At 41.2% G+C, this 22,863-nt stretch overlaps 1 long non-coding RNA gene across 1 annotated transcript in view; it reads right to left on the bottom strand.

Moving 5' to 3' along the window:
• Positions 1–22,863, bottom strand: part of LOC124962746 (uncharacterized) — a 46,618-nt gene that overhangs the window by 4,200 nt on the left and 19,555 nt on the right. The window contains exon 2 of the long non-coding RNA XR_007104574.1: positions 15,706–17,879. This is a non-coding gene — a long non-coding RNA (uncharacterized LOC124962746). The remainder of the gene's footprint in view (positions 1–15,705; positions 17,880–22,863) is intronic.

Here is a 22,863-nt window from a genome sequence, read left to right as displayed (position 1 = left end):
TATGTCTAAAGTGCTTAGCGTGGTGCCTGGTCCCTCAGAATACAGGAAATGTCACCATAGAACCCTCGGAAAGAGAAAACTAGTGGATGGCCCTGGATGGATCCCATCCTCTAAAGTTATTTTCTCCACCCACAAAAGGAAAATCAAAATCCCTGACAAAGCTTTCAGAAGAGACAAAACAGGACACAACCATCAACAAGGAGAGAAATCATGGAGAATAGTTAGGAACTTATGCTCTGGAAGCAAATGAACTGGGTCACAGCCAGCTCTGCAATTTAGATGTTCATTTATTTATTTAACAAACATTTATGAGCCAGGCACTATTCTGAACACTTAATACATAGCAGCTCACTTAATTTTCATGACACTCTTATGAATAGGAACTGTCATTCCACTTTATAGTCAAGAAGACAGAGGCACAGAGTGGTTATAACTTGTTCAACTCATGCAAGGAACCAGAACCTAGAGCAAGTTAATTAACATTTCTGTTCCCTTTGTTCCTCTTAAGAAAATAGGGATAATACTTTATGATATCTCTCTCATCGGGTTGTTATACATATTAAATGACCTAATCTATTTAAAGTACTTAGCAAAGTAAGCCCTTATACTTAGGTTAGGTAATAGTTAGTAATGAGCATTGGAATGCAAATCAATAATGTGGCAGGGTCACAAGATTTCTTTAAATTGCTTTTAAGGCTAATAAATAAGAGTAACTTACAGAAAAATAACAGGTATACTAACTCTGAGAATAAACATGCAGAAACAAAGGGAACCAATTAAGAAATATGTCACAAAAGGAAAGATCAATGGGACTCACTCCTGACAGGGTCTACTGAGGTCAATGTAGAGTTAGGATTTATGGCCAAGGTTTCCCAATGTATTTCAAAAGGGAAATTTCATTAATAGCACCGGCCCACTAAGATAAAGTCTGCCAAGTCATTGACCCTATCACTCACATTAACATAGGATTGACTTGTAGATAAAGCCCTCCCCCCGCCCCATGGGCACTGACAGTTCCAGAAAGGACCAACTAAGGTCAAAAACTCCCCCAGCCAACGTAGAGGAGTTAAACATCTGGTTTGTGAAGACTGCAGAAGGTGGACCCCAGTTCTCCTGAAAACATCAAACAGGAGTAAATTTGGAAGCAGCATTGTCTCCTTTGTCATCCTCTGCTTGGAGATGACCCACTCTCTCTCGACTGAGAGTGTTCTCTGCTTGAGCCTTACTTTACTTTCCCTCACAATAAAATTATCTTGCTTGGCTTTTTGTGTCTGACTTTAAATTTTCTTTTGTCAGGACACAAGAACGGAAGTTTGGAGCTTTAGCTTTCCCCTGTCCTGTGACACTTCAACCCCAAGTAACTTACAGTTTAATTGGAGTGATAAGATATATATTCTGTAACTATCAAATATATAACTGGCATTTAAGAAAATGGTCAAATAAGCAGTAAAAATCTGGCATGGGACAGGGAGTTTAGGAGCAGAAGGGGGACGAAAAGATCCTGTTTAAAGAATTATCAGCCTTTGAGGGGAAATAGTGAGGACTTAAAGATTGACAATTGGTTCCCAAACTCCAGCTTTAAACTCTTGCCTTAGGGAAGAAGTCCTGGCACCCAGAAAGAGAGCTGAGGCATGCCTGGAGGATTCACACCTGGGGCCAGCCCTGCGCAGGCTGGGCAGGCCCACAAAGGCAGCCCATTTTTGCCTCCTACTGCACAAAGCCCAGGCAGGGTCATGACTCCAACTCAAGGTCTGGATTTCTGCCATCACGGCCTCCTTCCTGTTTCAAAACCACTGCACTGATTGCCATTTCCTAGACTCCATCCTTCTAGAAGCATCTTTGGCTTATTAACATTGGCCTCTCCCCTCACCTGCTCTATTTTTTTATTGTGTCTCCCGGTTCCAGGCAAGACATTCCATTTACCGTATCAGCCCCAGGCTGGGGGAGCCCTGAGCAAAGAGGATAGGCCAGAGACAGGGATCATGGTGAGGGGACAGGAGTATCTCTTATCAGAGATATGACAATGCTACTCACGATTACCTCTAAAGTCCTGCCACTTACCCACAATCTTCATGAGGGAGAAGGTAAAACCACATTTTGAAAACCTAGTAATACTTGTAATTAGCAGCAGGAGAGAACAAGGCCCCTTCTCCAGAGCAAAGTGACAAGAGCAATAAGCATTGGGTAGACAGTGCTGTCCAGCCAAGCCAGGATCGCTTTTCTCCTCTCCCATCTCTTAAAAAGGGACAGGAGCTGTGCTCTTGGTTTCAGAGAATTCTTACCAACGGCACTGTTTGCCTCTGAATGGATTCTCTGTCTCCTCAGCCCTTTGGATAGATGGGTTTGCTTCTTAAAAAAAACAAACAAACAAAAAAAAAACACCAGGCTGAAATGTTAATGGCACTTGTTTTCTGTTTCTATGTATGATATAGATGAAAATATCTATTACACAAATCAAGGAGACTGCTCCCCATTGCCAAGCACCTTTGACACGGGGCCTGTAACACAGAACCATTTTTAGAATTGCTACTTTGGTGGCTGGCATAGGACTGGCAGGTCCCTCTCTACCAGGCCTGCAGGAACTTGGGTGTGTTCTTTCCTTACTTAGCTCATGCGCTGCAGGAGAGGGCGGTGTCTCTCTGGACTTCATTGTCAGGCAGCCATGCTTGGGAGGACGGAAGCTGAATGCCCTGCTTGCCTCTCCCCGGGATCTGCAACTGCTCGGTAGTCTCTGGCCTTGCTTAAGGAAACTTCCACCAATGATTCTAAGACATAACTCTTCCTGCAGCTTCTATCATCCGCTTTCTCTCAGAGTCCTCTTCTCAAATTTTTTTTTTTTTTCTTTTTTAAGCGAGGAAGAGAAGCACTTCTGACCTTCCTTGTGGGGAGACCTTTTCAATCAATTCATACACCACCCCAACCTCATACCTGGTTCCTGCCCATATCTCCTTTCATCATGCCCTTGACTTACCTGGGCTGCCTAGGATGTTCCCATTTACACTACATTTTAATGTGGGTCTGAGTTGAGCCGTTTATGAACCAACTTATTTTATTTTTGTTTATTGTGATTTTAAAGGGCAGGGAGGAAGAAATTAATACTAAGGGAAGTAAAAGGGAATGGACATTTATTGAGCCCTTAGAGTCCTTGAGATTAATGCCTCACACACATTGACTTACCCATCCTCACAATGATTTGGGGAGATGTTAATTCCCCAATTCATGGAAGAGGAAATAGAGATTAAATAATTTGCACAAAGTCTCAAAGTCGGTCAACAGAGAAGCTGATTACTAATTTGCTCCTCACTTAATGTAAAAATTAATGAAAAATTTCTGAATGTTTCAGTGTTAAAAAACAAACAAACAAACAAAACAAAACAACTTCATGAAGCAATCCATTAAATAGGCTGGGACCTGGGGCAGTCAGTGAACCTCTCTGAGCGATAGTTTGAACATCTTTAGACTCAGGAAGCTGTTCTAGAGTACCCTGGGCTTCTGATCCAGTCTTTAATTGCCCTTGCAATGAAAAAAAATTACTTCCACCAGTGCAGTCCAAATCTCTCATGAACCGAAATAGTACTACCAGGAAATAAAAAGGAGTACATCAAGAGTTGCCTCCTTGATCCCTGTGGGGCAGCAGCTCTGCTAAATCAGGATCTGCCAGTGGGCAGGAGGATGAGAAAACCGAACTAAAGGTTTTCTAATCACCACCCTCCCCCACCACACTGCTCCTCCACCCCAGCCAGTGCAGCCTGCATACCTGGCCCCTGCTCCCTGCATTGGCTCCCCTTGCAGCTTGTGTGCTCCCTGGGGCTGGCTGCCAGCACTTGGAAGAGCCAGGCCTCACTATGTATGGTCCCTTGTCTGGCCCAGCTTCAAAAAGTGGGCAGAACTTGCATGACCTCCCTTGCCCCTGCACGAGCCTTGTCCATATGAAGGAAATAGGATAATATTTATGGAAAACAATGAAATCTACAGCAGTATTGCATACCTTGAAATTCGAGAGACCATAAACTGGAAGGGCATTTTGGGGGAGGGGGTATTGAACTTAGAGGCACTTGATCACTAAGCCACATCCCCAGCCCTATGTTGTATTTTATTTAGAGACAGGGTCTCACTGACTTGCTTAGCACCTCGCTTTTGCTGAGGTTGGCTTTGAACTTGCCATCCTCCTACCCCAGCCTCCCGAGCCACTGGGATTATAGGCTTGCACCACCGTGCCCAGCTGGAAGGGCATTTTTATACAAGCTTTTGTGCTTGCCTGGCCTAGGCAGGAGGAAGATCACACACGCACTCACACATTTGCCTGTATGTGTACTGTCTCTTGGGATTTCCTAAGCCTTTCACATGAAGCCTCCACCAGCCCCAGGAAACTGTACTTATGAACTCCAATTCCACTAGAGCATGCCAGCATTTCAAAGCCAAGTCAAGACTTTTAAATAGCTATGGACTAGAGTCTGACCTCAGAGCAGAATGGACAAAGGAGAAGCCAGGGAAGCTGAGATAGCAGGGAAGCTACAGCCTACCCCTTGCACATCCATGACCTTCTCTTTTCCCCAGATCCCCTCACCCCACACGCCAAAATAGATGAGGTTTCAGAATGAGTAACTGCATATGAGAAAGACAGTGGTTGAAGCTCTTTTCATGAAAGCGTGCCTCACTCTTGATTTGGGATGACCACCAGAGGCAGTATTACAGCTTAGGTCAAGTTTTCTTTGGCACCCTGCATCTCACTGCTTATCCTCTTTGTTCCCATCCCAGCCCTCCTCAGGCACCTAGCCAAGCAGCTCTGTGCAATTCAACTAAATTTATAGGACACTACGCCACTTGGCGCCATGCTGAGGAAGACAAAATCATTCTGGTACCAGGTCTGTTGCAAGCTCTGTGACCTTGGGCTTCCCCAGAAACTGTGTTCTTGCTCCACCTTACAGAAACTGGAAAGATGCGAGAAAGAAGATGAGGAAATTAGGCTCAAATAAAAAGCCTTGGCCTCTCATGCAGAGACTGGCAAAGAAACCCATGTACGTATGCTTTCATAAGGCAGGTGGGTTTCATTTTCTTTACTTTTTTCTGAGACAGGGTCTCACTGTTGCCCTTAGTGATAGTTCTGCTCTCAACAACTTTTTCAGTTGACCACAATATAGCAGTCCCCTATATCTTTGGTTCAGCTTTCCCCTCAAATGCAGTCCAGAAATATTAAATGAAAATTCCAGAAATAAACAGGTCATAAGTTTGAAATAACTTTAATTATAGTAGATTATTATGATTGTTCTACTTACAATCATTTATTGCTGTTAATCTCTTATTGTGATTAACTTAGAAACTTTATCATAGTTATGTATGTATAGGAGAAAGCATAGCAAATATAGGGTTCAATACTATTTGTGGTTTCAGGCATACACTAAGGATCTTAGAATATATTTCCTGTGGATGAGGTGGACTACTATAGTCTCAATGGTATTCAATGACAACTTCTGTGATAATACCTTAGTTCTATTTTTATTAACAGTTAGTTTGTAAAGGTTTTGGAGACACTGTGTGCTGGGCATCCTGGAGGGGTACAGCTTGAGCCAGGCAGGTTGATGTGTGGAAGGACCAGGCTGGGGAAGGACACAGGGCATTGGCCCATGTCTAGGTGCAGGAACAAGTGGGGTAGGGTCAGGGGTCAGGAGCATCAAGCTGGTCAGACCTCAGGAACCTGTAAAGGATAAGCAACAGAATGTAGAATTGGATAGGTAGGATAGAGGAGAGGAAAATGTAATTATGAGGCACTGGTAAGTGTAGCATGTGATTCCATACTGTGCATAAATTTATTTCACCATAACGAGCACATGAGAAGGGTATTATTATCTTGATTTTCAGATGAGAACCAAGCCCCAAAAGGCTGCCAATGCAGCAGGACTTACCAAGCTGGGAGAACAGTGGATTCCCAGGCTCTGACAGGGTTCATGGAGGAAGTTAATTTATTTGCTTAATCTGAGATAGTTAACAGTAAAGCCTAGATTCCAATCCACCTTTCTGTCTTCGGTGCCAGAGATGCTCTCTTCATTTTGTCTTACCTACCTAGTTACTATTTTATCAACTTGCTAAAAAATTTTTATGAATTGGGTTATGTCTGCATATGAATATAAACAAGAAATAACTATGTATCTATGTATTATGTATAGATTCATCAATAGATAGATAGATAGGTAGGTAGATTGATAGATCTACATAGTTGAAGAAAAATAAAGCAAGCACCGGTGACTCTGCCACCCACATAGGACACAGAGTATTGCCAATGCTATTAAGCCCCCATGTTCCCCTCCCTACTGGCAACCCTAACCCTTCCCACACAGAGAGGTGACCACAATGCTGAGATGTGTACTGGTGATTCTTTTGCCCCTTATAACGTTCTCACATATATTGGCTGCATAATTTCCATTTGCCCCTCCAGATCCATTCCCCAACCTTGTCCACTCTGCCCTGTGGCCCCTAAGGCTGACAATCTACTGCATGGGGAGATCCCTTGAATCTGGGCTCCCTGATGGGTTTTGCCAAAGTGAAGCAATGAAAGGACAGGGAGAGGGAGGTCCGGGCTCTGTTGCCCTGCTCCCTCCCTGCTGGGTCCCTGGGATCCTGACAGACAGCCCTCTCTGAACAGGCCTAGACGTGGGCTCCTTCAGGCCTGTGGATTCATGATTGCTCCATGAATCCTAGGGTTCTGCACCATCCCTTGCCGTTTTCCTCAGCGTAGTGTTTTTTGGCCTTTTCTAATTCATTATCACCTCCCTAAGTGGCCTTTCAGAATTTTTTTTTCCTAATCATCTCCCTGACATAAACTTTTAATCCCACACATATGCTATTTATCTATTTATGTATTGTATATATACCTGTGCTTTATATATGAAAAGAATATTATTTTTGCCCACCACTCCCAGGAACCAATTTGCAATCCTTGGGAGTGATATTGTACTCATCGAGAATGCATGCTTTAACTCAAGCCATGTTTTTGTAGAGTCTGCTTAATAAATTCTCGATCATCCAGTTTGAGTGTGCCATCTCCATCTTGCCAGGACACTCACTAATTCATATACCAATTTGATAATCTGTGTTACCAATATGACAATATATTAAATAATATATATTTATCAATATATTGGAAACAATATATTTTAAATTTTTCCAGGCTTTGTTTTATCTTTATGTAAATGAAACAACAGCATATTTTTCTTTATCCTACTTTTCTCTCTCCATATTTGCGATTTTCAGCTACATTCATGGTGCAGTTATTGTATGTAGGATTGCTTTAAAGAACACAAAATTTATATGTTCATTTAAGGTGATGGAAATCTGGGTTTGTTATTCTGAACATGTGGCACAGAACATTCTTGTACACATCTCCTGGTTTAGATATAAATATATGTAGATACAGATTTACACACATATTCATGGACACATATAGGGTCTCTGGGGTGTATAACTTGTAGCAGAATTGCTGGTTCGTATGTCCCGCCTACTTTTCTCCTTACCAGGAAATGCCAAATTGTTTTCCTGTAACTGTAACAATGTACACTCCTAATAGGGTATGAGAGTTCTAGTTGTTCCACGTTTCCCCAGCATTTGTTATCATCAGACTTGTTAATTTTTGCCTATCTTTTAGGTATGAAAAAGTTATCTTGCTGTCGATTCACTTATTATTGGCAGGTTAGGCACTGTGTTCCTTATTTGGTGACCATTTGTGTTTCCTTTCCTGTGCATGTCTATGTCTTTTTCCATTTGCAGTTGAGATGTTTCACTTTTTGTCACTAATTCATTGGTGTCCTTCATATATCCTTGGCCGGTTACATAGGCAGCAAATATTATTCCCAGACTGCATCATGCCTTTTCAATCTCTTTATGATGAATCTTGATGAATATAAGTTTAAATTTTTAATGTAGAAAAGTATATGAATCATTTCTTTTATGGTTTGTGACTTTTGTGACTTATCTGAGACATTCTTTCCTATTCTGAGTTCTATAGTTTCTTTTAAAATGTATTTAAAAATATGCATTTTAAGCCAGACTTGGTGTGCACACCTGTAACCCCAGCGGCTTGAGAAGCTGAGACAGGAGGATTGAGAGTTCAAAGCCAGCCTCAGCAACTTAGTGAGGCCCTAAGCAATTCAGTGAGATCCTGTCTCAAGATAAAAAATAAAAAAGGGCTTGGAGATGTGGCACAGTGGTTAAGCGCCTCTCTCTGGGTTCAATCCCTGGCGCACGCATGCACACACACACACACACACACACACACACACATAAATTGTGCCTTTTACATTTAAGTTTTCATTTTTATATATGGTTGGGAATCATTTTATTTTTTCCATATATATGGAAACTAATTTTCCAGGGACACTTATTGAATGTGGCCGTCATCCCTTTTTGACTCCTCTGTCCTACATTTATACATGGATAGTCTGTTTTTCCTGTTTTCTCCTGTTCCATTGGTGTATTACTATATCCCTACACCGACAACACAGCTTGAATTTCTTTAATTTTAAAAATTTTTTAATTTTTTTTAGATTCGATAGACCTTTTATTTTATTCATTTATTTTTTTACATGTAGTACTGAGAATTGAACCCAATGCCTCACACATGCTAGGCTAGTGCTCTACCACTGAGCCACAACCCCAGCCCCAACAGCCTGAATTTCTAAAGCTTAGTAATAAGTCTTGATATCTGGTCTCTTCCTTCTCTAATGGCATCTTGCCTGTTCTTTGCTCTTGGCTCTTCCCTGGACACATTTTTAATAGTTAGTCAGATTCCAAAAAGAATGTCATAGGTCAACAGCAAAGACACCTACATGCAGAGCAATGACACTGGGGTAATGATTTTGGGGCAGAGTAGCATCCAAACCAGGACAGCTGGTGTCAGAGACCCGGGTATGTCTGAAGTCAAGGGGTCAAGGCCTCTGGGAGCCAGAACATGACCAACCTATATATAGGGAAGCTTGGGCATTGTCAAAATATGGTTTGTGCCCAGTGACCCAAGGACATCATGAAAGTACTCAACCTTTATTATAAGCATCCTTATCAAGAGGTTTATTAAGGAACTAGATTTATTTATTCTGAAGAAGGGAAAAAAGCAGAAATGACTTAATTGTTGAATACTGCTCTAGCTAGGAAGATCAGTGAAAATGGAAACAAGACCAGAGTTGGGAGTTGAGACCCATAGGGATCAGTTAGCACCATTAGGAGAAAAAGCTGGCTGAATCCATAGCAATGGCCTGTTTCCTCCCAAAGACAATGAAGGTGGTTCAAATCCAAACCCATGCCCTTTACTGGGGTATATTTTATTTGCATGTAAGATAACATTTACTATTTACTATGGGTCCAGCTCCCTAAGCCTGTAAACTGATTTATTTATTTATATATTTTTTAAATATATATATTTTAGTTGTAGGTGGACACAATACCTTTATTTTTTATTTTTATATGGTGCTGAAGATTGAACCCAGGGCCTCATGCATGCTAAGTGAGCGCACTACCACTTAGCCACAACCCCAACCCAGTATCAACTGATTTAAATGACTCTCCACCCCAAATCAACTCCAAGTATGCATCTGACTGGTGATTGATAAGTCAGTATTTTTTTTGTGAAGAATAAGTCACTGAGGAAAGTTGAAGGATTTCCTTTATGTATAGACCTTTGGCAATCACTCCTTATTCTGGACTTCTGGACATTTTCCTAGTGAATTGTGCTTATTTGACCTGCATGGAAAAATGTAAAGCCAGGAGCCAGGTTATGCCATTTAAAAACTGAAACAGGCTCCTGGTGACTACATTTTCTCTGTGGAGACAGGCAAGAGGAAGGGAGGTACAGGAAGATGGATATTCTAGACCAAAATGCCTGGAGTACCCATTATGTCCTCCACAGAGGCTGTGTGAACAAGGACACCTTGGCCTCTTGCTCCAGGCCAGGAAGTGCATGGTATCAGACGCCAAGTCTTGGCATCAAGGATTTTCCAACAAGGAAGGCAGCCGCCTAGAATCTTTTGTGGAGCAAGACAGGTTATAAATAGACCTATAAATTTTTTTTTTTTTTTTTTTTTTTTTTTTTTAAACCAGAAGGCAACAGGCTTAGCACAGCTATTCTTCCCTTTGGTTCCCCTCCCTGCTTCACTTTGCCTATCAAATCCCTGCTACCAGGCAGAGCCATCTGCCTACCAGCCAATCTGCTGCAGCAGCCTCAGGAGGGCCAGGCTGGAAACTGCTTCTTTGATGACTTCAGGTTGTGACCTTGCTTGTGGAAAAGAATAAATCTTCCTATCTTACCTCTGGCTAATTGGGCAGGAGGTAGAGGAGACAGAACTTGATTATACAATTTGCCACCTGTGACTAGATCACCAAGGTATCCCTTACAGAGGCAGGCTTTGGTTTTAGCGACAGAGCAGAAAAAGGCTCTGAGCCCTGGAACATGCAGCCCAGACCTGCTCAGGAAGGTTTTCACCTTGAAAGTAGAAGATGGGGTATTTTACTGGTCAAGTTATATGTGGCTTGTGGTTTGTGTGCATATGTGTGAGAGACAGACAGAAAGACAAAGATAGAGACAGAGAGAAAAACAGATTGATTTCATTTGCATTTTAGCATGTAAAGACTAGAAAGTCATTTAGCTTACTGCTTCTCTGTCTTTGTTGTACATCAGTATCACCTGGAGGCTTGTTAAATCACAGATTTCTGGGCTTTGCTCCCAGCACCTCAGATTCAATAAATCCAGGTCAGGACCTGAGAATCTGCATTTCTTCTGAGCCACCACGTGATGCTGATACTGCCAGTCTGAGGAGCACACTTTATAAACCACCAACTTAGTTCAACCTCCTGATATTACAAATGAGGATACTGCAGCCCAACAGTTAATGAAAATACCTGAACAAAGGTGCACAACTGGTTATTGGCTAAAACCAGACTAGACTGGAAGCTCCTAGATTCCCATTCTGGTGCTTATCCTACCACTTCAGACTGGCACATGACCAGGATGCCAGGGAGGTGCTATTCTAATAATAAACATGCTTTCCTTTATGACTGGAGATGGCCAGTCTCCATGCTGTTTCCTCTTCCTCTGCCTTCGCTAGTCCAACATAACTGGCTCTGCTGGCTCAGGACATAAATAGCCCAGCCCAACCCACTCACCCACCGTCCAGTGGAGTTGAGAATCAGATCATGTTCCCACAGCCAGGTGCCCACTCCTAAGGACCTTGTTTCTACTTTAATCCCCTAGTGTCCTTGTTGATAAATGAGCCAGGATCGGAGGCCTCTGCAGTGACCACCAGGCACGCACATTGGCCCTGGCTCTTTCTACATCCTCCATGTTCATCATCCTCCATGAAATATCAGATGTAGTGTCTGATATTTTGCTTCATTGTCCTGCCTCTTCTGAAGCTGAAACTCTCCTCTGGATAATCCCCCCATCGTGAGGCACTAGAATTTTGTTGGTTCTCACCTCTGGGCAGGAGCGTTGACCTATACTCAAACCTAATGACGGGGTCTACAGTACACAGGTAAACTTCTTCCATGGTGTCTGTCTACCTAGAGGTCTTCTGAGTTCTGACTGTCCCTTAATTCCCTGGGACTATGTTCTGGGATTAGAAAACTCAGGTTCAACCTGATATGAAATCAAAGCTGAGATTGGCTTTAAAGTACTTGTCCATCTGTCACAGGCACTTCCAGGTCAGCTTCTGCATTGGATAAGTTCCCAAGTCCCTTCCCATCCTAGCCACTCTCCTTGTTTTTATCAGGGAGATCTGGTACAAAAATGTCCCACAGAGGGCAAATGCTTCAAGTGATTTTTCCCCAGAATGGGGAAGGAACACACTGAACCCATCTACAGTAATACCTTGGAGGCCTCTTTTGATATGGAAGATTATGGTCTGGAAGAAGACAGAGTTGTCTACATTGTTCTGTACTAAGAATTGGTAGGAACTGGGGATTTCACTCAGTGACAGAGTGCTTGCCTAGATGCACCAGGCCCTGAGTTTGGTCCTGAAAAAAAAAAAAAAAATTGGTAGATATTGGAGATGATAGAGAAAATAAAAAAAAAAAGATACTGGGGAAGGTTGATATAGTTTGAGCAATACTGGTGGTTAGAACCTGGGTGAGCAAGTAACCAATGAGATAGTCCTTATGTGAAGTGACCAGAGGATTTTCCTGGCTCACTTTTTCTGCTGTGGGACAATCTGATCTCCTCCTAGCTTCAAATCTTAATAGGTTTGTACAGCTTTTGTGTGATGGCATGGGGTGAGAGAACAAGGCAGTCCACAGGTGTCATCTGCTCCAGCCCACATGTGGCTAGCAGCTCTGTATCTTGCTTCTTGGCTGTAATCTGCTAGAACATCAGAGGAGTGAATGGTGGGCAATTGTGAGACTAGAAGAAGTAGGAAAGAATGCTTGACACAACTGCCAGGTGGGGGCTGGCATGAGAGGGATATGAAACATACCCTCTGTTTGCTGATGGCACTGGAAACTTCTAAGGCTACTTTGAAATGCTGGTGATGGGTCATTCTGATGTTCATCATCACTCTAGACATTTGAGAGAACTAGACCGATGAGCAACACAGTGGACTCTAATGGAGATCCAACTAAGTTGGAATCTGCTCCCTCGGTAAGTAATTTAGGGGAGATGATTCTCCCCACCCCCTGACTGTGAAAAAACAAATCAGGAGTAGAAACAAGGTGGCAGGAAGAATATTTAGACTTTGTAAAGGAATAATTTGTTACTAAAAAAGTTTACCAACCTAAAAAATAATTTGCAATAAAGTCATTCATAATTTGAAGGGACTTGTGGTTTTAAAGAAGAAATTTTTAAACCCTCAATCCTTTTTCGAAATCTGGTTTGAGGATAGTTCCAAACCTCTTCCCAGCCCCTCATTCCCCTCTAGATTTAATCTCCTTAATTCTCCCAAGCAGGCCTTGCACAGTGGGGAGATGATATGGAAAGGCGGGTTGCCATTTCTAAAAGGCTCCCCAAAGCATCCTGGAATGGGATACATTTTCTTTCTCTTTTCCAAATAAGTGTCAATCATCAGGGCTGGAGTGGAGGGTTGGGATACTGCAGTAGGAATAAAGGGAGGTGGGGAGAGAGTTCTTGCTGAAAGCATTCCCCTTCTTTATTTGTTCCCAGACCAAGGGCTGCTGGAAAGTGTCTCTCAGTGCACCTTGGTCCTTTTCCTGAGAAAGCCAAACTTGGAAGTGACTAGCAGGTCTAATTGTGCCTCTGTGGAATCCAAATTCTGGAAGGAGTCAAAGAGAAGTCTGGAGGCCTCTGTCTGGAGAGAGCCTAATGGATTAAATCCAAGCCTTGCTCAGACCCAAAAAGCTGTCAGGGTGCCTGGGCAGTGCGGAGCCGATCTGGACGATGCATTCCAGATGGTTCGCCCACTTTCCTTGAGTTTGGGGCCAGTTGGAGCTCCCGGGCGGTCTCCCAAGGTAGCCCCCCAGAGGGCTCTGGGCAACTGTCCAGATGGGAGGGACCAGGCTAAGGATCACTGTGGCAGGCTCAGAGTTAAAGGGACGGGCCCCCTCCTTTGTGTTGAGCATCTGGATATCATTTCTCAAGCTATTAAAAACACTAACTCTGCTAAATACAGCCAATTCATTAAAAAAAAAAAAAAAAGGCACTTGGGGGATAATTCCAGGCCAAGCAGTTGCCCCCAAATGGACCCAAATAATTTGGGGGTATATGATAAGCTGAAGCTCAGAGAAGGGGCTCCAAAACTCTAATGGGCATCCAGTGGCTACCCCACCCCCCACCTCCCAGCTTCATCAACCAGTGATGCCACCAAGTGCAGAGACCCCAGGGCAATGCCAGGACTTTGTGATTTATTTTACTGGTTTTTTGTTTTTTGGTTTTTCTTTTTTTTAGCTTGTACAAAATATACAAGACAGATGTGGAAGATTTTCTTCCACGTTCAAGGCTTTCAGACTAGGTTACAGAAAATAAGCACAGAGAAGGGACAGGAAAAGTATGTGAGAGAGCAGAGAGAAGGAACAGATCAACATGCTACTTGAAATTCCCAGTGGACTCCATGGTCTGTGAATCCTCTCCAGCCATGATAAAATTCTTTCTTGTAAAAAGCAGGTCATTGCCTGTGGTCCTGTTGCAGCCACTTGACTGGATGGTAACCTGAATCCAGTCAGCTAAGAGCCTCTTCTCTAAGGGACCTGGGAGGCAGGAGGAGACTCTGCCCCATGAGTATTCATAGTTAAATGGGAGAAAAATCTCCTCTGCCCTTAGAAAATTTTGGCCTATCAGGCAGTTCCCAGTGCTAGGGAGTATATTCACAGTACCTGCTAAAAAAATTCCAAGGGAAAGGAGTCCACAAACATCAAAGGCATACAGTATGAAGGAGTGTGTGAAGCAGGTTGGGATCATTTGGAAGGAAAATTGTTGCTAAGAGAGAAAATCCTTTCCAACCCAATAGTTGTATGTAAAAGAAGTCCAGGCCCTGCCTAACCACTCCAATTTCTATTCTGTTGCTTTTGAACTGCACTTTAGTGAAACAATATTGGACCCATATCTAGAAGGTACATATCAGAGAATTAATATCTCATATATTCTATTAATTCCCGAAGCTGCCTTGCTTAAAGAGTAGACATGTCATGTATATATATATATGTATATATATATATACAGTAGTCCTCCCTTAAACAAGGTTTTGCTTTTCATGGTTTCAGTTACCTATAGTCAACCAAAGTCTGAAAATATTAAATAGAAAATTCCAGAAATAAACAATGTACAAGTTTTAAATTCTGCATTATTCTGAGTAATGTGATAAAATTTAGCACTATTCAACTCCGTCCCTTCCAGGATTTGAATCATCTCTGTTCAGTGTATCTACACTGTCTGCTACCTGCCCATTAGTCACTTAGCAGCTGTCTCAGATATCAGATTGACTATTGCACTATTGCTCAGTGCTTGTATACAGGGTTTGGTATTATCCTTGGTTTCAGGCATCCATGGGGGGTCTTGGAACATATTCTGTAAATATAAGGGGGAATCTACGGTATATCTCCCAACTCTACAAACCACCAATGATTGTGAAAAGCATGTCATGTTTCCTGAAATTTTTATCCTAATTCACATTGGGAGAAAATAATGACATTTAGTACATCAATGTCTATTGCGAATATATCAATATGCAAAAGCAAGTAAAATACATAGATCTATATACTGCAAATGTAGTGATATAACCTTATGTGACATATCCACACATTCCTAACTGCTTAATCCAAGTCCTCATAAGTCATATGAGAGCATTGTTACCCCCATTATTCAAAGACCTAATTTGACCCTGGATTACCTGGAGACCTCAGCATGCAAATCTATAATCTCAAGTTCAGATCCTTGGCAAGAACTTTTCTAGTTTCCCCAACAATTCCTTCAACTCTCTGCTGTACACCAGGATTTTATTGATCAATGTGAATCCCACTCATGCTTTGCTGTGAAATACCAGTCCTGTTAATAGTTTGGTGTTGGAGTCTATTCTTGTCACCTTGGAGTCAGAATTCAGACCTAAACTCTCTCTCCTTTTACTATACTGGAAAATTGATAGGCTCTCAAATACCACAAACAATGCTTCTCTGAAACTCATCCCCCTCATGGCAGCAGAAATATATCATAAGCATCTCCCAATCCTTCTGAAATAATATTGTTGTAAGTGACAGACACACAAGGAAATGACAAGTATTTCTTACCTCGGATTTAAAGGAGGGTATTTTGATATTGTTTTCCAGATGGGAAAACTTACATGATGGAGAATTTCCTTAGACTGGTTGTTCCTTTTTCTTTCTTAGCTGAATTTTTCAAGGGGTCCAGATAAGCATTGTTTTGCTGTAGTTCTTTACATGACCTTGTCTTGCACATCCCCGGTAAATGGCAGCATCGCTCTTCTGCAGATACTAGGTACTTTCCCACTCTGGCTGTGTTACTGGCAGTGGTTCTGGGAATCTGGGGGTCATGTTGTGTTTCTCAGCTCTTATGTTCTTGCATAAGAATATTTTAAGTAACATAGTGAAAGTACATAGAGGTTTATTAGAAGAGAAAGGAGAAGACATGCTCCAGGGAGAGAATGGGACCTCTCAGAGAGGAAAGAGATGTGGTGTCCCTTTGTTTCTTAGTTTTATTGGGGGTTTTAGGAAAGTTTCTAAAGAGTATTATCCAATTACCACCTCTCAACTTTTGACTGACAGTAGGATTGCATCAGAGTTTTAAGTCCCAACTGTGCATGAATTTATCCGCAGGTACCCTAATAAAATCCATGGATCCACGGGATGTGTTGGGGGGGAGGGTGGATTTTACTATTATAATTTCATGCTAAATTTAAAGGCAACTTTCAGTCACATTGGCCCACACTGACCCATCCCAACTGGAGTTTGTTTGCTGTTATTTTGTCTTTTACAGATTTTATGTTGGGTGGGCTTTATTTTTAATTATTCTGTTTTCCTGGGTCTTGGAATCTACAGTATAAAGGTCACAAAAGTCCCTCCTTCAGGGTGATTTGTGTTCTTATTGGCAGGGAGGAGTCTTAAATTCTTCCAGGAGAGAACTTACATTCCTTGAACCAGAGGGTATCTCCAAGAGTAACAGGTTGTTTGTCAAAGAATGTAACATCCTATTGACTTAAGCTAGAGCAGGGCCAGAGTGGCCTTAGGTAAATTTCTTTTTAAAAGAAAGCATGGTGGCTGGCCAGCAGGTAGGCCCGACTATGGAATTATCCCCTTAATTTCATGCTCCTACTCCTTATATCTATCTGCTACCTATCAGCCCGACTTCTCCCGTGTAACTCTTGCTTCTCCATAAGATGGTCCACATTAGATGGAAGAGCACAGGATCTCCCAGAGACACATGACTTTGGCCCCAAATCACCTTGCATAGGGAACAGAGCTAGGTGGCTATAGTGTAGAGAAAGATACATCTCTGCCCAACTCCAAATTCCCTGGGCCCCCCATGTTCATTTTCTTTTTTGAAACTGTCTGTGAGCTCTACCTAAGATGGAGATTCCAGTGTTTGCTTAGAAATCAGATGCCTAGGGAGCTACACCACAACGGACACAGGAGTCCTTGAGGGTTTGCCTCACAGAGGTTTGGCCTGGATTTTCTAGGACAACTCACTGCGCTGGGGGAAATAAGCTCATCTGGTCACTGATGGTGACAGATGGCAGGGACTCTGATTAAGAATGTCAAGAAAGGCTCCCCAGAAGATTGCTGCTCCTTCCTGTGGCTTTCGTGGCAGTGCCACATTGATGGGTCTATCCACCTGGTAGTCTTCTCATACTCACAGAGTGTAGACATCAAAAGAATATGGAATGTCTCAGCAGACAGCTGACCCAGTTTGAGTCAGCAGAGGAGAATCTGTCAAGCTAAATCTTGTTTGGAAAATGTGGGACTCTTCTGGTGGAATCCATCCTAGAACCTAAGAGCTGAAGAAATTTGACTAAAAAGAGCAACACTCATCCAAGAAGCTGTCATGGAAGCACACATCATCCTGCTCTGGTGGCTGGAAGCCAGAGTAGATGGGTTCCAGGTAAGTCACTGGCAAAGAAGAGTACTTCTTCCTACTTTGCATCAGAACCTGTGGCCTAGGTCACGAGCTGCTGGAGCAAGGTATGGTGTAGATTTGGAAGAACATCAGGAGGTTTTTACTGTCTGATGGTATTACTGGTACTCACTGAATTTCGTTCATCCAGTCTCCAACTTCCAGGAGGCTTCCTCCCCAGCTTCTCTCTGGGTGTCATGGGGTCTTTCATTTGATATTGAACAGCTATTTCCACATGGTCACTGTTCATGCCTCCATCTGAGACATTGTCATATTCTTGGTTGACCCAGGTAATCACAATCTGGGCTTTTTTCCCAGCTTCTCTTGCCTGTTACTGAGGAATTAGATTAGATTAGATTAGATTAGATTAGATTAGATTAGATTAGATTAGATTAGATTACCTTGCAATAAATACTCTAGAAAGAAGGTATTCACATCTGTTTTTACCAAGAGTACTCAACTTAATTATTATTAAAATATTTTTTAATTGTAGATTGACACAATACCTTTATTTTTGTTTATTTATTTACATGTGGTGCTGAGGATCAAACCCAGTGCCTCACACATGCTAGGCAATCGCTCTACCACTGAGCCACATCCCTGGCCCCCCTAACTTAACTTTAATTGGTAGCAACTCCTGCTAGGACACAAGGCACAGCAGTTTTTCTATTCTGAGACTTTTTCTTCTCATTGTTCATTTTGTTCTTGTAACTCTTAGGATCACATAGGGACTAGTCAAATTTCCTCCATTTGATAGCTGAGGACAATGTAGCCCCTGATGACATGTCCAAGGGATCCTGAAGAATCAGTGACAAAGGTGACTTCTGGGTTCCTGATTTCCATTCTGGGTTTTTTTTTTTTTTTTTAAACCAATCATTTTATTTCACTTACCCAATGCAGAAACTAAAATTTAAAAAGCCTACTACATGCCATGGGAAAAATCAGGCTTCTAGTCTTATCTCCCACAGTCCGCCCACATGAACCATCTGTCCAACCATACCAAAATAGCATTGTGTTTTCCAGCTCTGCACCTTTGCTCCTGCCCTCCTACTTGCTTAAACTGTTGAACTGCCCTCCCCAATTCTCTGCTTAATGAAATTTAATCATTCTTTAATCCCAAGCTCAACTGTCCTCTCTTGTATATTGCCTTCCTGATTATTGCAGCAGGCAGTAATTTCTCTTACTCAGAATGTAATTTAAAAAAAAAAAAAAAAAAAAAGCAACTGTGGCACCCTCATGCTCTGCCTTGGATAGTAGTGTTTTCCAGGTGACTTTCATCTCAAGTAAACTGTGAGCCCAAAGAAGGCAGAAGCTATTTCATGCACCTTACATATTATATAAGTTTAATATTATTGAATCAGCAAATAAGATATGGGGAGGGAAAACGACTTTCCCACAGTTTCATGCTGTTGAGATTTGAATTCAGAACTCCAAAATCAAATCTCCATGTTCTTTCCACCAAACCATGCTGAGAGCAATGCAGTTTCCACTATGATTATCCTCTCTAGAGGCCAAACATAACTGATAATAGGCTATTTCATATGGTGCAATCTAATCCAATGCAGGTTGAGCTGTCAGAAAGAATAAGAGTAGTTTGAATGATTGGGCTTGAAAAACTGACTTCCTGTGCCTTTGGCTAGCCTGAAACAAATAGCCCCTCTCAAGGATGCCTCCTCTTTTCATAAACTCTAGTTGATTCTCAACATGAGGAACGTTAAGAATTAAAGTATAGAGGTCATAATGTGTCTTTAAGGACCAAACCAAGAAAATGGGGGAGTGACCCAGTGTTATCTTTCTTTGAATCATTTTCATAAGCATTGTTTGTCCAAACTGAGCTAGTCATTGTGGATACAGAAATGACACAAAATCTCTACCTTCATGGAGTGCCAACCTACTGACCATCCATGACCACTGAAAATAATTTAAGTAAAAATCTTAAATGTCCAGAAGAATTTTTCTCACTCTTGATTTTAACTGAAGAGTTGAATTAAGGGTGGGACTCCATATATTACTCTGTAAATGAAATGTACACTGAATCTGTATATTATATATTAATTCAATATGTATACTGAATTAAAATAAAATAGAGCTAAGTTGTACCCCTTAGGAACCTCTCAGGAAGTTACTCGGGTTGGTAGTGGGAGGCTGAGGCTCCCGAGGAGCTGCTCAAGTAACAGCAGATGTTCATTCACCTGCCTTCAAAGAGGCTGCAGAGATCTTGTTCTGCTGAGCAGAGGGTACATGTTTGAGTCAGTGCTAAAGTGTTAAAGCCTATCTGTTGAACTATTAAAGATCCTATCTCCTTTCCCTCATGCTTGTTGGGCTATCTTTAAATAAATCATAAGCACATATTTAAAGAAGATAGGTCAAAGCAATACCAAATTTTCCTATTAAGACTGTTGTCCGTCTTGGTCTAGACTTGTTTATCTGTGTTGATTTACTTATCAAAGGGAATGAACCATTCCTTGGGCAGTAGCAGAAGCCACAGTGCAACCCAAGAGTCTTAACCCAGTCTTGCATCCTGTACATTAATATCCCATTGCTAATAGCAATTCATTCCATATATTTATTTATTAATGATAATTATCTGCACAGCTAAAATAGCTTCCTCATCCAAATTAAGTATTAGTATGTTAGGTTAGCAATGTCAGTTTTTGGAAGGTGATACTTCTCTGAAGTATATAAAGGAGATTCAACAAATTAAACAAAGACCAAAATCTACTTCCCACCAGGCACTGTGCTAGGGTGTCACTGTATAAGACTTTGTATAGTTCATTCAGAAGATTACTCTGAAAGACAAACCAAGAAATGTCTGGGGGAAGGATAAAAATAATCTTCATTACATCAGCTTTACTAAGTATGGACATATGCAAAACAGCCTTTACTCCCTTTAACAACTCATTGTGAGTACTTTATTCATGCAGCCATCAAAATCCCTACAGCTTTATTTTGTTCATGTCTCTAGTACTTCTTGGTATTTATAACTCAAGAGTAAAATAGTATATCCTTTTTTATGTTTAAAATTACTGCTTTCAAAGATCAAGGGCTTCTACTTAAGTTTTAACAGTGAACCATTCCTGATTGTATATTATATAAACTTCATATTTTCATAAAATTGAATCATGTTCCTTCAGTCTTTCTTCCACAGTGCTTTACCCTCTGCAGTAAGTCCTTGACCCCTAAGTTATTTCTGAGAACTTCATGGAACTTTTCTAGTTATTTATGTTTTTATTGATGCACCTGGTTGTCAGAAGAATAGGCAAAGAAGTGCAGGAGGTAAGCTACTGTGATTCTATATATATATCCAGATTGATGTCTATGTAATTTTTTAATAATAAATAATTCAGCATTTCACACAACCATTTATCATTAATTCAGGTTTTCAATTCAGACATTTCCTTGCTGTTTGACATTTCTTATTGCAAAAACAAATAAACCAGCCCTACTGCAGCAAATAGCCTCTATCATATTCCTTTAAAAACTCTTTATTGCCACATTCTCTTCCCTTATTTGGGTTTTCTATGTACTATAAATTGGTTACTCATTTATGTGCTCAATGGCACACACCTGTAATCCTGGCATCTCAGGAAACTGAGGCAGGAGGATCTCGATTCAAAGCCAGCCTTAACAACAGGCACTAAGCAAGTCAGTGAGACCCTGTCTCTAAATAAAATACAAAATACGGCTGGGGATGTGGCTCAGTGGTTGAGTGCTCCTGGGTACCAGCCCCCTATCCCCCATAAAAAAGCAAACAACACAAGAAGTAAATGTAACATTTCGTCCTGTAAAGCAACACATAGCAAACTCTCTTCTTATTCCCTACACATCCCCATTTTCTCTTTAATGTACATTAACTCCATTTTTTTTCTTTTGGCTGGTAGGGGTTCTTGCTCATCTTTTCTTCACATGCTACATATTAAAAATATAACAAGAAGAAAATACCTCCCCTTCCCCAGTTGAAGTATAGTTAATGCAAAGAGGAGTAAATAGTTCTCGTAAAGTCAAATAAATTTTAGCAATTAATAGTATCTTATGTGGAGGGAACTTAAAAATAGAGCTTTTGACATTTCACACTTTGCAATGCCAATTGCAAAATTTGCATTTAGGTAATAATTAACTACTTTAAAACTAGACTCTATAATGTTAGAGATGATTTATTGTGGTGCTTTGGGCATAGGAAACACCTAGTAAATACTCAATGGATCTTTACTCTGATAACCATATAAGAAATGCCCCACCATCCTGTAGGTTGTACTTCTTAATACAGGTGTCCGGTGAGCATTCTGTTAGTTCTATAAATGTTTTTGATGGAAGGATGAATGGATAGAAGGAAGGAAGGAAGGATGGAAGGAAGGAAGGAAGGAAGCTGGGGTAGACTGGTAAGGAATGAGATGGAGTGTATGGGTTTTAAGTTTTTAGGAGGTAACTGTCCTTTGGGACTATCTAAATGGTCTATGGGATAGTAATCTGTAGAATTCATATGAATCTGACAGAAAGATACATTTAATTAAATTAATGAGTTCTACAATGAAGCTTTTTGTTGTTTCATTGGTGTATCTTTGAAAATGGCAGCACTGAACTCTTTCACTTAGGTGAAGCTGATTTTTAAAAAAAGGATGAAAATTGATAGTAGTGGGTACTCAAGAGTATTCACTTTTACTGAACTGATCAATGGTAAGTACATTTAATGTAGTCTAGAGAATCAACACTGGTCTAGAACTCCTCCAAAAAAAGTCTCTACTGAGTTTTCATCCTGAGTTTCTAGTGACAGTTTCAAGGCCAGCAGAACCGCAGAGATGTAGGTGGGAACCTCACCTCTACATAATCAGGCCACTGAGTAGGTGGCATCACATTTCAGTGAGTTGAGAGTGAACACAACATTCCCAGAGACAAATGTTGACCCAAGCATAAGCAAGGAGATGGCCAAATCTAACATTCTGAAATAAATAGTCAGTCAATGACCATGAACCCATCTACACATCAGTCTGGAAGTCAAACACAGAATGTTTCCTTCTTTTACCTTAAACATCTGAATTAGTTGACCAGTCAGTACTATTTCAGTTGCTAGTTTTAGAGGCCTTAGATTTATTTTTACAGTATACACATAAACCAAACATGAGGTTCAAAAAACTAGTTCTTTTTTGAGAACATAACTAAAAATTCCTGTCAGAAGCTGCTTGTTGTTAATAAGAAGTCTGTTGAAATACAGGAATAAATAAAAACCAACTGTCCTTCCCAGCTGACTTATGTTTTGTAAAAAGCTGAGGAAACACAGACATGTGACCTGTGGTTTGAGAAATGCTTGAATAAACTTCTCC

The sequence above is a fragment of the Sciurus carolinensis genome, chromosome 13 (genome assembly GCF_902686445.1).
Source record: "Sciurus carolinensis chromosome 13, mSciCar1.2, whole genome shotgun sequence".
NCBI classification, from domain to species: Eukaryota; Metazoa; Chordata; class Mammalia; order Rodentia; family Sciuridae; genus Sciurus; species Sciurus carolinensis.
This window is presented reverse-complemented; position numbering and strand designations above follow the sequence as displayed.